Source organism: Ovis canadensis, chromosome 21, assembly GCF_042477335.2.
Source record: "Ovis canadensis isolate MfBH-ARS-UI-01 breed Bighorn chromosome 21, ARS-UI_OviCan_v2, whole genome shotgun sequence".
Classification (NCBI taxonomy): Eukaryota; Metazoa; Chordata; class Mammalia; order Artiodactyla; family Bovidae; genus Ovis; species Ovis canadensis.
Window position 1 is genome coordinate 39,598,491 of NC_091265.1, and position 16,571 is coordinate 39,615,061.

General features: G+C 40.9%; 1 protein-coding gene across 4 annotated transcripts in view; it reads right to left on the reverse strand.

Annotated features, from left to right (window-relative positions):
• NELL1 (neural EGFL like 1) overlaps positions 1-16,571 on the reverse strand; it is a 1,018,153-nt gene that overhangs the window by 513,863 nt on the left and 487,719 nt on the right. The gene's annotated exons all lie outside the window — the stretch shown is intronic.

Here is a 16,571-nt window from a genome sequence, read left to right on the forward strand (position 1 = left end):
ACCATAAGCATAGAGTTTAGTCTTTTCTAGAGTTTATGTTTTAAAAAATGGGTTTACATTCATTTTACTCAGACTGCTAATGTGTGATGGCCTGGGAGAGGGAAGAATAAAAAAAAAAAAATGTGGGAATCCAAAATAGTCAATATGAGCTCTAGCTCCAGTCTGGTTAATTAGTAGCAGATGACCCTCATCATAAGGGTTACTTCTGAACCTACTGCTCTATATCATTCAATGTGCCATCTAATTTACCCACATACAATTCCATGAGTGAAGTACAGCAAGCACTGCCATCATTCTAAAGTCTAGACTGAGGCTTAGAGAAGTTAAATGTCTGGCACTAAGTCATCCTGTAAGAACACACTATATCCACAATTTGAAATCAAAAGTCCAACTCTTACTTACTACAATCTACCTATGGTTTTTCCAGTGGTCATGTATGGATGTGAGAGTTGGACTGTGAAGAAAGCTGAGTGCCAAAGAATTGATGCTTTTGAACTGTGGTGTTGGAGAAGACTCCTGAGAGTCCCTTGGACTGCAAGGAGATCCAACCAGTCCATTCTAAAGGAGATCAGCCCTGGAATTTCTTTGGAGGGGATGATGCTGAAGTAGAAACTCCAGTACTTTGGCCGCCTCATGTGAAGAGTTGACCCATTGAAAAAGACCCTGATGCTGGGAGGGATTGGGGGCAGGAGAAGAAGGGGATGACAGAGGATGAGACGGCTGGATGGCATCACTGACTCGATGGACATGAGTCTGAGTGAACTCCAGGAGATGGTGATGGACAGGGAGGCCTGGCGTGCTGTGATTCATGAGGTCTCAAAGAGTCAGACACGACTGATCGACTGAACTGACTGACTGACCTCATGAAAGCACTCTGAGAATGATAACTAGTCAAATGTGGTATTACTACTAAGATAATCACTGAAATCCTAGTAATCTTCATGCATAGACACTACATCGAACCACTGAAAACTCATTTATTTACTTTAAAAATAAATGTAGACGGGTTTATTTCCTAAATAAAACACCCCAAAATAATATCAGATTCGTTTCAGTACTAAAGATCTGTTAACCTATGCTTGAAAGTTAACTGAGGCTCTGAAAGAAGACACAGTCAGCAAGACTTCCATAAATTTAAGAAACAAACATCAAAACCTAGTGAAAGAATTCAGGCAATCAATAATTCTACGTGTGCAGTATCATGAGCTTTCAAAATAAATGGCCAATAGGAATATAAAAATTGTATAATAATATGAGTACATCAAGCTTGGATGTGGAAGGGACTCTCCCAAAAATCTGGGATAGGATAGGAACTGCGTGAAATCATTAGAGGTGCTTCAGATCTTTTTGGCACTCAAGGCAATAGAATTCTTAAATAAGTTGGTTCCTTGCATCATTAAAGCATTTTGCTTTACAGAAGAGTGAATATCACAAAAGTCAAGAGGAAAAGTGTTTCAAAAAAGGAATGATGGTCAGTTTTGTCACCTGATGCTGAAAAAGTTGAATAAGATAGAGACAGAATTAATGTTTTGATTTGGCAAGAAGTTCCTTGCTGCCCTTGAGCTGTTAAGAGAAGTTTGGGGAAAGTGGAGTCAATTAAAGAAAGAAGGAAAGATGAAGGAGACAGAAAAACAAGGCAAACTTTTTGAGGTATTTTGCCATCAACAGAAGAAAAACTGTAGTAGCTCTAGGGAGACTCCGTGTTGAAAGAGAGTCTTGTTTAAAGATTGTTCTAGAAAAGATCACAGAATATTTACACACGGTTGGACATGATTCAACACTAGTGAAGAAAACTGACATTACAAAAGAGACAGCAGGGATTTCCCTGATAGACCATTGGTTAAAACTTTGTCTTCCAATGCAGGGGATGTAGGTTCAATCCCTGGTCAGGGACGTAAGACCCCACATGCCTCAAGGCCAAAAAATCAAAACATAAACAGACATAATATTGCAACAAACTCAATAAAGACAAAAAGAATGGGAGCAGATTTCTGCAGGAGCAAAGTCTTGGAGGAGACAAGAGGAGCTGAGTTCCAGTCCACAGATGGAGCATGTCATTTTTCCAACAAAAATGAAACTAACAGATAAGGGGTTGGTATATTTGGTGGTGGAAAGATGAAGTAGTGCTCCTTTGCTTGTTTTTTTAATTTTCTCAGTGAAGTGAGAGAGTAACATCTGAGAATTAGTAGATGGAAGTGGTACTAGATGTTTAAAGAGAGGGGAAAAGGTATGAAGTCATCATTTTGGGAAAATGAGGCCGCTCAGTCATGTCAGACTCTTTGTGACCCCATGGACAGTATCCTACCAGGCTCCTCCGTCCATGAGATTTTCCAGACAAGAATACTGGAGTGGGTTGCCATTTCCTTCTCCAGGAGATCTTCCCGACCCAGGGACTGAACCCAGGTCTCCCGCATTGTAGGCAGAGACTTTACCATCTGAGCCACCAGGGAAGTGGAAAGAAGGAAACAATTTACTAGAGAGTATAGCATGTGGCTACAGAGCCACATGTGACCTGTGACTATAAATGCTAAGTGAGAGCAGTCAGCGTGGCCATGTGCTTCACTCCAGATGCACGCGATACTTGGGGAAGGGGCAGGGTGGTGGGAAAGAGGCGTACTCAAAGATGAGTTTTTGAACAAACAGGATAGATTAAAATGAGAAACAAGGGAACTGATGTTGCAAGAAAAGAGCTGATGATCATGAGATGCCAAGGAATCGCAGTTATTAAGCAAAGAGCTGAGGACAGCAAGAGGGAGTTGAAATGCACTGCCCAGATCAAAGCTAAAGAACTTGTTCCCAAGCCGCTGAAGTACTGCCTGCTATAAAAATCTTCAACTGTTAGCCTTTGAGGAAAACTGTCCTTGACTTATGTGAGCTGCCTCACCCTTAGTCACACCCCCACCCTGAGGACAACCTTCACTGAAGGATGGTTCTCCTTAACAGTAACTCAAGATAATTGTGAAAGACTATACCGGGTTCTCACACGCTAGTAAAGTAATGCTCAAAATTCTCCCAGTCAGGCTTCAGCAATACGTGAACCGGGAACTTCCTGATGTTCAAGCTGGTTTTAGAAAAGGCAGAAGAACCAGAGATCAAATTGCCAACATCTGCTGGGTCATTGAAAAAGCAAGAGAGTTCCAGAAAAACATCTATTTCAGTTTTATTGACTATGCCAAAGCCTTTGACTGTGTGGATCACAATAAACTGGAAAATTCTTCAAGACATGGGAATACCAGACCACCTGACCTCTTGAGAAACCTGTATGCAGGTCAGGAAGCAACAGTTAGAACTGGACATGGAACAACAGACTGGTTCCAAATCGGGAAAGGAGTACATCAAGGCTGTATATTGTCACCCTGTTTATTTAACTTTTATGCAGGGTACATCATGAGAAACGCTGGGCTGGAAGAAGCACAAGCTGGAATCAAGATTGCCAGGAGAAATATCAATAACCTCAGATATGCAGATGACACCACCCTTATGGCAGAAAGTGAAGAGGAACTAAAAAGCCTCTTGATGAAAATGAAAGAGGAGAGTGAAAAAGTTGGTTTAAAGCTCAATATTCAGAAAACTAAGATCATGACATCCAGTCCCATCACTTCATGGGAAATAGATGGGGAAACAGTGGAAACAGTATCAGACTTTATCTATTTGGGCTCCAAAATCACTGCAGATGGTGACTGGAGCCATAAAATTAAAAGACGCTTACTCCTTGGAAGGAAAGTTATGACCAACCTAGATAGCATATTCAAAAGCAGAGATATTACTTTGCCAACAAATGTCCGTCTAGTCAAGGCTATGGTTTATCCAGTGGTCATGTATGGATGCGAGAGTTGGACTGTGAAGAAAGCTGAGTGCCAAAGAACTGATGCTTTTGAACTGTGGTGTTGGAGAAGACTCTTGAGAGTCCCTTGGACTGCGAGGAGATCCAACCAGTCCATTCTAAAGGAGATCAGCCCTGGGTGTTCTTTGGAAGGAATGATACTAAAGCTGAAACTCCGGTACTTTGGCCACCTCATGCGAAGAGTTGACTCATTGGAAAAGACTCTGATGCTGGGAGGGATTGGGGGCAAGAGGAAAAGGGGACGACAGAGGATGAAATGGCTGGATGGCATCACCGACTCGGACATGAGTTTGAGTGAACTCCCAGAGATGGTGATGGACAGAGAGACCTGGTGTGCTGCAATTCATGGGGTCGCAAAGAGTTGGACACGACTGAGCGACTGAACTGAACTGATCTGAACTGATACCAGGTTCAGAGCACTCAATGAGATTCAGCTAACCCCTCCCTCTGCGCAATTCTGTATCTTTCCCTTCCCCCACAGGCATTCCATCCCTATTAAGTTTCCTGAATGTCAGCCTCCATCTCAGAGTTTGCTTCTCAGGGAACCTTAACTTCAGTAGGACTCCTGAGGGAGGCAGAAATGATTCCAGTGTGAGGACTACACTGTGTGAGCTGGAAAGGCAGAAGATAGAGTTATAGAGTGTTGTGCTTGACACTAAGATTTCAAAAGTGATTTAGTTGTTGCTAATTACAAGATCTTTTATTTGACTACGTGAGAGTGGAAAAATAGATCATTGTAAGTGAGGGGTTGAGAGACCAAGAAAAGCCAGATATAAGAGAGGGCTGGTCTATATTAGCACATTTCATCCAGTATATTACCAGATTTCCTCCTCCTGAGGAAATAATTCAACTGTACTTTCCCATCCTTTTCCAAGCATGAATCTGAGAAGCCTACCACCTTGAGATAGAAAGATTAAGGGCCAGCGTCAGACTTAACACGTTTCCTTCTTCCTGTCTTGGAAATTATGAAGCACAGAAACGGAAGCTCTTTCAGCCTGCGTCCCTGAGTGAGGAGCAGATCACCAGACCAGCATGATGGACATGTTTGTTGCATGACCTAGAAATATGCTTTTGTTAATTTAAGCCATTGAGTCTACCCTGACTAGTACAGAGAATGACCATGAGAAGCACTGCGATGGAGATCATTAAACTTGATCTTGAAAGATGAACAGAAATTCAGCTTTGAGAATGGAGATGAGGAAACAGAAGGGAAACTGCAGAGCCTAAACTTTTTGTCTTTGCAGAGTTATAAAGAGAGAGGACCATTTAGTCTGTACTCAAAGAACACTAATTAGCCCTCTACTATGCTTTTAAAGCCAGAGTGATGAATAAAACACCATCATAGACCTCACAGCCTGGCAAGATACTGAGCAGAACTTTATATGTTCTACCAATAATGTGAGATCATTTAATGGGGATTTGACCTAGTCTAAGAAGTCAAGAGATGGATTCTCTATAGAAGTGACTGTTCATCCAAGACCTGAAATAGCAATGAAACAGGTAAAGGGGAGAAAAATAACATACCAGAGAGAGAGAAGAATGAAAAGAATTCATTAGAGGAGGGAACTTTGTCCATTTGAAGACAAACTGGAAAGAAGAGCTTGGGCCACCCCTGCTGGGCTCTGGAGGCCATATGAAGGAGCCTGGGCTTCAATCATGGCGATGACAAAGTCCAATTTCTGTTTTTAAAATATAGCTTGGCTGCAGTGAAGAGAATAGATTGGAGCACGGCGAGCTGAAGGCTAAATCACGCTGGTATTTTACTCAGAGAGGCAGCTACAGTGAACTCATTCCATACTGCTAGGCTGCCTAGCCATTTTTTTAAGATGAGGAACTAGTCAGGACTTGCCTTAGAGGCAATGCAGTCTTCAGCCTATGGGCCACAGCTGCCAATCAGGCCACTGATGAAAATAAATGTTTCTCTGTTACGGACCCCTGTCAGCTCCTCCCGCAGAGAAACGCCTAGCTCATTTCCCTCAGGCCACTGCATAACTATTGAGAGGCAGCAGCCTCGTCAGGATTTGAAGAAGTTACTCAGCCATAACGAGTTTATTTTGATTCTAACAACCAAGCTATCACCTTGTTTCACAGGATGCCAAGCCCTGAACAGAAATATTTTCAAAAACCAGAAAGAGGATGTTAGGAAATGCCAGGGAGAATTCCCCACATAGGTTTATCCAACCCTTGCTCTATGCGAGCCATGCCCACAGCACAGCCCTGCTGCTCTGCTGATATGTCACTGAGTTCGTTTCATTTTCAATTCGTACCATTGGTAATTCCAGCCTTGGCATATCTCGATTTCCTGGTGAAAGTGTTCATTGCTCAGTCATGTCCGACTCTTTGTGACCCCATGGACTGTAGCCTGCCAGGCTCCTCTGTCCATGGGATTCTCCAAGCAAGACTATTAGAGTGGGTAGCCATTCCCTTCTCCTGAAGATCTTCCTGACTCAGGGACTGAACCCAGGGAAGCCCACAAAAAGAAAAAAATAAGGCAGAAAATTTGACAAAAGTACCAGAAAATTAAACTGTCACTACTTTATCTTTGTTGCTTATCTTCTATCATACAAACATCAGATATAAAAATCACTTCCTGGTAAAAATGGTGGTAGGGAGACAAAGTAAAATGTTTAGAGGCATGGGTTGGGTCCGTTGAGACAAGGGGATGGAAGAAAGAAAAGAATTGACAACTGCCCTGGTTTCAGCATGGGGACAAGAGACAAGGAGAAACACATCTGCCTAAGAAAGACTGCCTCTCCAAACTCAGGGAAAGGCACAACCCTGCAGACAGTTTCAAGAGAGCTCAAGAGTGCTCCACAATCAAATCTGATTATACAGAAAATCAAAACACAATCAATGTCTTTAGAGAGCTGGGATATCTTGAGAAAATCCTGAGAAAGAGCAAACAACTGAGATTTTTCAAAATGAGCCTAGGACAAATACTTTTTGTTCACAGACAAAAGATCCTAAAAGGTTATAAAATTACCAAATCAAGAAAAATAAATAAACAGAACTCCCCAATTAAAGAACGAGCTGATGCTCAGAGAGAGAAACTGAGTGAGCCCAAAGCAATGAGGGTTTTAAATATAAGCCTGAAAAGAAATCTGACCATAACTCAGGTGGTGATGGAGTTTTGCCTAAAGCAGGTCCCTCTCTCAAGCAGTGGTCTTTCCTTCTCTGATATTTACCCAGAGCCAGGAGGCAAGATGGAGAAGGCAATGGCAACTCACTCCAGTATTCTTGCCTAGAAAATCCCATGGGCGGAGGAGCCTGGTAGACTGCAGTCCATGGGGTCGCGAAGAGTCGGACACGACTGAGTGACTTCACTTTCACACATTAGAGAAGGAGATGGCAACCCACTCCAGTGTTCTTGCCTGGAGAATCCCAGGGATGGGGGAGCCTGGTGGGCTGCCGTCTATGGGGTCGCACAGAGTTGGACACGACTGAAGCGACTTAGCAGCAGCAGCAGCAGCAGCAGCAGCAGCAGCAGCAGCAGCAGCAGCAGCAGCAGCAGCAGCAGCAGGCAAGAAGCTGTGTCTGAGACTGAACCTCAAAGGAGAAGTTGAACACACTCAAGGTCAGGCTCAACCTAAAGGTCTAGATCAGTCTAGCAAGATTTTCTAAGAACCACAGCTAAGTTAGCTACTGGAAGGTTGAATGGATCAAAATTTTAAAAACATATCATTAGGCACAGGATGATATGAAAATGAAAAAGAGGCTAATAGTTCCTAACCTCATAATGTAAAACTAGGAACAGCCCCTGACACCTGGTTAATATTCAAAATCTGTCATTTCTACATATCAGAAACTATGTTAGGCACCCCACAGGTAGCACTGCAGCACCTCATTTATTCCATTTGACTCTTCCTATAGGAGATAGAGATCGTAAGTCATGATAAGGAAACTGAGGCTCAGAGGTTTTGAGACCACTTGTACAAAGCATAAAGTCCGTAAGCGTAAGACCCTGGGTTTGAACCCACAGTCTCACTTCACATGTGGCATTGTTCTCCCTGGGCCAGTTCTAGCTCTCTGTAAATTTTTGAGCCTATAATTATGTTAGACATGCCTGGTGCTGCCATGAAATGTATAGAAACAGGCGGATCTCCAAATTGAACCTCATTTGCATCCTGTTCACGACATTTGTTCTGTATGATGCTCTCTGTTAAAATAGGAAAGCTGTACTCTGCATGACTATTCCTGCAGGTCTTTTGCATTAAACCCTAACTCTTTCAAACTTTAGACTCCAGTAACCCAGGACCCCAAAACAGGTGGTAGAATTCTGCCCTAAGCTGGAACCCTTGATTCAACCTTAACTCAGGATGCTTAAGACTGTTGAAGGCCCCCTCTAGTATTAGAAATAGTGACAGAGGGGCCTGGATCTTCTATTAAATACTGTTAAAGAAACATCTCTAAACCCCACTGTGGTATATATCAGCTCCAGTATAATGGGGCTCAAATTGTGATTTATTCTTAGAGATTGCTTGTCACCTTTGAAATATTAGCACTCATCTTCTGAGGTAATAAAAGTACATGATTTATGTCCCTCCCCAGGAAAGTGAAGCAGTTTGTTTTTGTTTTAAAAAGGTATACTTATGGACTTTCAAATGAAATTTGATGTGACATAATGCCTCTTCACAAATCACCAGCCTCCATCTGTACAAGACTGCTCAGAACAAACAGAGCTGAATTTGGCATCATCATCATTAAATTAGAGTGTTGGGCTTGGGTAGCAAAAATAGAAGCAAATGCAAAGGATTTTCTAAATAAAACAGTGTGATCTACTCAGACTTGCTGCCTAAGAACTTCCTAGAAAAAAACAACGCAGAGAGGGTTAGATGCAGTGGGTTGGGCAAGGGGGTCCACTCCCTATGAGCATTTAAAAATGAAACAGAGTGAAGAAAGAAAATCAATATTTACTGAGACTGGGTGAGTCTCATTTCATTATCCCCAACCATCCAATGGCTTGGCATCAGAAATGACAGGGAGAGCGCCTATGATGTCATCCCGGGTCTCTGTGACTTCAGGAGCAAACTTGCTCCACTCTGTGGAACCACACGCACTAAACTCACAGCCAAGAGCCAAGCTCTCTTCTTGCTCTTTTTATTAGTTAACTCTAGCACTGGGCACTTCTCTAGACATCAGTGTTTCCATTTATGAAATGACCAGTTGGACCTGAGAGCATCTAAAGACTTTCCCGATTCTAAAATTATCGATTCATTCAGGTGTTTCTGTCCTCACAATGCATCATAAACCCCATCTCCGAAACATTTTATTTTGGGCCACCACTTTTCCTCCTATTTCTATGAGCTTGAAAATGTTCCAGACGCCTTTTCCAAGACACAAGTCCTAGAAAATACTAGTAAGATGACCTGAACCTTCACATGGCCTCTTGGTGCCTGTTTCAACTGAGTTGGCATGTCCCCAGAAAATGAAGAACAGCCATATCTAGTTACAGATATTCCAACAAAAGCACAGCTCTGGAAAAAGCCTTCTAGGAACTAGCAAGATTACTTGCAGAGCAATTCTACCAGACTTTAATCTCCTGACTTTTCAGAAATCATGAGTTATAAAAGCATGGTAGCCCTGGCATTGATATGAGGTCTATGAATATGCTCCCATCTGTGTCATACTGAACATTTTTTTAAATGAGGGCCTACATGATCTCTGATTTGAACTTAGAAAACTCCAGTGAAGCAGACAAGACATGAATTATTATGACCTTTTTCAGATGAGAAAATAAAGTCCTTGAAAAGAATTCTGACTTGCCCAAGGGTACACAGATAATCACTGAGCTGGTAACAGAATCAAGGCCTTCTAACTCTGGAATTAGTGTTTTATCCAGTGTTCCATGTAATTCTCTATAACTATTGTTTTCTTCCTAAAGCAAGAGTAGAGAAATTAAATGCCTGTAGAATCTAGAAATATAAACCAAATGAAGAAGCCAGGTAGAAGATATATGTAAAATGTAAAATATGTACATTATGTACATATGTAAAATATATGTAATATGTAAAATATGTCCCATCCAAAAAAAATAATAAGGTATATATTATATCTCCTAAAATATTAATCAATCCTCTTCTTTCTCTGTCTTCCATCCCTGTCTCTATCAATCTCTTTAATTTCCCTACTTTCAAGAACAAAGAAATGGTTCTCTCTTACAAGGTAAAAAAACACAGTGCAAGACCAGCGTTACACGAAAAATGAGACTAAACCCCAATGGCAGAAAGACAACAGAAAGAACGTGAACTGTCACCTTCACTTTACAGAGGAGAAATCAGGGCCATAGGAAAGGACAGTCCATTGTCTAAGGTCATATACCAATGGTACCTGGACTGCCAGGATGTGAATTCAGGCAGCAAGGCTCCAAAGTCTGCTCATCGCTTTATAGTATCTCCTCCAGTGACTGTGGGCCAGACCTCTGATATTTCTAGAGAACTAACACTGTTGTTGCTATTCAATTGCTAAGTCATGTTCATGGGGTCGGAAAGAGTCAGACACGACTGAGTGACTGAACTGACTGTATGACTGAACATGTTCAACTCTTTGAGACCCCACAGACTGTAGCATGCCTGGCTTCCCTGTCCTTTAGTATTTCCCAGAGTCTGCTCAAGCATTAATTGAACTTTTTAAAATAATGGCTCCATTTTTTCTTAAATATTTTGAAGCAAGCAAAACACATCTGCCTATCAATTCAACCCACAAATGCCTGTGTCTTGAGGCATATGATCCCAAGTAGCTTGGGGAGGAGGTGGGGGAAGTGAGAGAGAGATGGGGGAGGAGGAGGAGAGAGTGAGAGAGGAGGTGAATGGAAGGAAGAATGGAAGGGGGCAAGGAAGGAAGACTAGGGAGGAAGGAAGACTAGGGAGGAGAAGGGAAAGGGCATGAGAAGAAGTAAAGAGAATGTAGGAAGGCAAAGAGGAAGTGAGCGGAGGGGAGGGAGGAGAAAGGAAGGGCAAGGGAAGCGAAAAATAGACAATTTCAAGAGGTATCTAGATAACTTCTCTGAACTTAGTTGTGTTCCCTGCACAAATTACTCATATATTTATATACCAACCTCCACTGTGACAGCATTTGGAGATGGACCCCTTGCAGAGAAATTATGTTTAGATGAGATCATGAAAGTGGTGCCCTCCTAATGAGATGAGTATCCCTTTAAGAAAAAAATGTGAAAAAGCAGGGATGGCATCACCAATTCAATGGACATGAACTTGGGTAAACTCCAGGAGATGGTGAGGGACAGGGAAGCCTGGCATGCAACAGTCCATGGGGTCACATAGAGTTGTACACGACTTGGAGACTGAATAACAACATGAAAAAGCATGCCCTCTTGCTCCACCATATGAGGCCACAGGGAGAAGGTAGCCATCTGCAAGTCAGAAAGAGAGCCCTCGGCAGAACCCAACCCTGATCTCAGACCTCAAGCCTCCAGAACTGTGAATAAATTTCCATTGTTTAAGCCATTCAGTCAATGACATTTTGTTATGACAGCCCCCACGAACTGATACAATGACCCTTTAAATTTCTCTGTTGCCTGGTGAGATGAATTTTTACATCATCTTCTAAGACATGTGTCAAACAAACATGCTTCCTGCCAGATCAAATATCTGCATGTTAAAAATTCAGATACCCTTTTGGTCATCCCATGTACAGTAAAGAACTCTTTTCATACAAGGTTAAATACATCATAAGGCAGAAGTTAGATCGTTGCATTTTCTGACATTTTAAAGGTGTTTTCCATATATACTTATGTCAGATATTTGCAAATTCATGCTAAGATGTTTTTTCCCCTGCTGAGTTCAATTTCAGAATTAAATACTGTCATAAAGTAACACATCTCTTTGTGCCAAGGGGAATCACAGCATACCAATTTTTAGCTGACATCAGAAAAACGCTGTAAGATACCACTCTATGACTTTTTCCCCCAGCCTGGTAATTCTGACCTTCAAGAGGGTCTACAAAGTGATGCTGAGCATCTACAAGAAAAAAGCATACTGAAAGAAAGGTGACTGATTCAGTTTCAGCTGTAGACTGTGCCCAGACTACATGAATCCATCAATTTCTGAAACCTACATTTCAGCCAATGGTACCAACAAAACCAGGGAGTGCTTCCAAAGAGGTCTGAGGTGTCGTCAAGTGTTGTAAGTCAGCTATGGAAGCTATGAAGATCTTGTGCCTTCCCTACCACTGGGAAAGGAAATTCCAGAGCTACTAAGAGACTGCTAGATTCCAGAGGCAGTCAAGATTCCAAAGCTCAGTGGGATGCGGTCCTTGTCTTCTGGCTTTTATGCTAAGTGAAAACAGCCAGACCGTACAGAACCGGTCCCAGTCCAGCAGAGAGGCAGTCACCTGAACCTGACTTAAAAGAAAAAGAAGTGGCTAATTCCATCAAAAACGACCGAGGAAGAATTCACCAAAAATATATCTGTGGTGAATCTTGAGAAGGCAAGAAGACGCCTTCGTAAGTGCTGATGGCCTTCCCTTATCACTTTGATTTAACTGGGTGGCAATTCTTTTTCCTTCAGCTTTATGAAGACATAATTGATATATAACATTGTATAAGCTTAAGGTATACAATGTGTAAATTTGATACACTCATCATTGCAAAAATGAGCATCATCACTGCCTTGGCTGACACCTCCCTTAGGCCACATAATTATCATTTTTTTGTAGAGACAAGATTTAAAATCTATTTTCTTAGCAATTTCCAAATACATACTATTGTTAACTATAGTCACCATACTGCACATTAGATCCCAAGGATTTATTCATTTTATAACTAAGAAGTTTGTACTCTCTATCAAAAGATGAATGAATAAAGATGTGAGTGTTCACACACACACACACACAGGAATATTATTTAGCCATAGGCAGGAAGTCCTATCATTTGTGATCACATGGATGAACTGTGGCATGGATGAACTGTGGGAGTATTATGCTAAGTAAAATAAGAACTTCTATCTCAGACAGAGAGACAAATACCACATGATACCACTTATATGTGGGATCTAAAAAACCAGCCTCATAGAAATTGATAGAGTGGTGATTAGCAGGGGCTGGCTGAAAATTGGGGGAAATGGAGAGATTCTGGGCAACTGTTCTCTGCTTTACAAAGATAAAGGAAAGTCAGGTAAGAGTGAATGAAATGGAAGAGTGCAATACCACTAACAAAGCATCTATTAATATATCCTTTAGTTGCCAACTAATCTTTTAATTATTGGCAGCATTTATTGATCATTACTCTGTGCCGAATGTAGTTACCAAGCACTGGACATATATAATCCATTTCATCCTCACAAGTACCATACAGATAGGTATATATTAATATTTTTACTTTACAAAGGCATGCAAGGTTATTAGACAACCAGAAGATGACCTCAGAGAATTTGAACCCCTGGTATCTATTCTGCCACTCTACAGGGCAACCTTAGCTTTCCCTTTCTCACCAAGGTTATTCACTTTCCTTGATTAATTAAATAGCAATTCCCTATAATCACGGTAGGTCAAATTATTCATTCACCACTTTTCCCATGCAGTCAAAATAAAGTGCAGAGGTTTTAGTCATTTGAAGATAAATGATTTGGTGCCTGAGGTTCAGATCTGATTCACTACAGCATCAAGTTAACTAGTGATTAATTACCAGGCTCTGAATTCCACAAACAAACCGGAGACTGTGGATCTATGAGCAGGTCATTAATGAACATTTATGGAACTGGGGTTCCATAAAACCAGTTCCTTATAATGAACCAGCACCTGTGTAATGAATGAAAATCAGCTGAATGTCCTCAGGAAGAACAGGTACTTTACTCTGGACTTCTCTCCATAGGAAGAGATTCCTTCAATGAAACAATATTTTTGAAATGAAACCAATATTATTAACCACCCCAAATTTTTACACATCAGACTGAATCCATTTTCTCTATATGAAATATGAGCTATGAAACCCAAAATGAAAAAGTGTTTCAACTGGTTCTTAAAATCACCAAGTCCAGACCCTATGAAAACTACAAAAATAAATGGATGAGGAGAAAAGAAGAAAAAATCCCACAGAATAATGAATCATAATCCACTTTCTTCTGATAACAAAATCCAAATATACAATGAAAACACCATTCAAAAGAAAGGAAATGAAAGAGAATCAGATTTCCATATAGTGCACTGGTCTTGAACTATTTTTCCTTTTTTAATTTTAAAAATTTACTTTTTTTAACAAGAGGATAATTGTTCTACAATATTATATTAATTTCTACCATTTGAAATATTTTTAAGTGGAAAAACCTTTTAAAAGTAATAACAGCTAACATTTTCAAAAAAACTAAGATTATGGCATCCGGTCCCATCACTTCATGGCAAATAGATGGGGAAACAATGGAAACAATGACAGGTTTTATTTTCTTGTACTCCAAAATCACTGCAGATGGTGATTTCAACCATGAAATTAAAAGACACTTGTTTCTTGGAAGAAAAGTTTTGACCAACATAGACAGCATATTAAAAAGCAGAGACATTATGTTGACAACAAGGGTCCATCTAGTCAAGGCTATGGTTTTTCCAGTAGTCATGTATGGATGTGAGTGTTGGACCACAAAGAAAACTGAGCACCAAAGAATTGATGGTTTTGAACTGCAGTGTTGGATAAGACTCTTGAGAGTCCCTTGGACTGCAAGGAGTTCCAACCAGTCCATCCTAAAGGAAATCAGTCCTGAATAGTCACTGGAAGGACTGATGATGAAGCTGAAGCTCCAATCCTTTGGCCACCTGATGCAAAGAACTGACTCATTGGAAAAGACCCTGATGCTGGCAAAGACTGAGGGCAGGAGGAGAAGGGGATGACAGGATGAGATGGTTGAATGGCATCACTGACTCTATGGACACGAGTTTGAGCAAGCTCTGGGAGTTGGTGATGGACAGGGAGGCCTGGCGTGCTGTACTCCATGGTGTTGCAAAGAGTCAGACATGACTGAGCAACTGAACTAAACTGAACAGTTTCTAAGTAGGAGGCACAAGCCTATGTTTATTAACTCATTTAATTCTCATAATAACCCTTTGAAGTAGGTTTTCAGTATTTCCAAGTCAGCAGATGAGGAAACTGAGGGATGGAGCACTAAGGAGCTTGCCCAAGGTCACCCAGCAAGGAGTGGGCAGAGCTGGAACACAAGTCCAGGAAGACCTGGCTCCCAAGGCAGCACTTTAACTCCATACCCTCACTCTCAGCCAGAGTGATATCACTTACAAGGGGATGAAAAACTGGCTCTTGGCAGAGTGGAAAAAAAATCTTAGCTATTTTAAAAGTTTGTGATTCTCCAAAGGGCCACAGCACAGGAGCAGATATATAGTATACCTCTGGTATTAAATTTTCATGAGAAAATGATAAGGAAAAAATGTCTAAAAGACACCTTAGGGGGCTGACAATAAAAACACAGTGAACACACATTGCCCTATACTGAACTGTCTCCATTCAGAAATAACATCTAACTTAAAAGTTCAATATAAAAAACAGAATTAAACCCTACATCAAATTTAAAAGCTTCTGTACAGCAAAGGAAGCCATCAACAAAACGAAAAGGCAATCTGCGGAACAGGAGAAAATATTTGCAACTCATAAAACTAATAAGGGCTTAATATGCAAAATATACAATAACTCATAGAGTTCAATAAAGTCAAAAAAATCTGATTAAAAAAAATAGATCTGAAGAGACATTTTTCCAAAGAAGATATACAAATGGACAAGAGTTCCATGAAAGGTACTCAACATCCCTAATCATCAGGGAAATGTGAATCAAAAGCACACTGAGCAATCACCACACAAGTGTCAGAAGGGCTATCTTCCAAAACACAGGAGAAAACAAAACAAACAAAAACAAGTGGAGAGAGGCAAACCCTTCCCCATTATTGATGGGAATGTAAACTGGTGCAGCCACTGTGGAAAACACTAGGAAGGTCCCTTTCAAAATTCAAATTAGAATCACCATCAGTTCACTTTAGTCGCTCAGTCGTGTCCGACTCTTTGCGACCCCATGAATTGCAGCACACCAGGCCTCCCTGTCCATCACCAACTCCTGGAGTTCACTCAGACTCATGTCCATAGAGTCCATGATGCCATCAAGCCATCTCATCCTCTGTCGTCCCCTTCTCCTTCTGCCCCCAATCCCTCCCAGCATCAGAGTCTTTTCCAACGATTCAGCAATTCCACTTCTGAGTATTTATCCAAAGGAAATAAAAATCACTGTCTCAGAAAGGTATACACATTCCTAAGTTTACTGAAGCATTATTTACAACAGCCAAGACATGGAAACGAGTGTTCATCAATAGACAAAAGGATAAAGAAAACGTGATACATACAAATACACACAGAGTAATATTATCCAGCTATAAAGAAGTAGAAAGCTTTGCCCTATGTGACAACATGGATGAGGGACTTCAAATGCATTATGCTAAATAAGTCAGACAGAGAAAGAAAATACAATATGATCTCACTTATATATGGAATCTGAAATAAAAATCCAAACTCATAGAACAGGTCAATGGTTGTCAGAGAGGAAGGGATGGAAAAAAATGTGGGTAAAGAGGTCAGACTTCTGGTCATAAGACAAATTAAGTCTTGAAGAAAAGTATACAACATAGTATAGTCAACAACCCTGTATTGCTATAAAGAAAAGATTTAAGCAGACTTGCTATGGTAAGAGGAGGATTAGGCATTGGTTGGGATGAAAAAGAAAAAGAACCATCT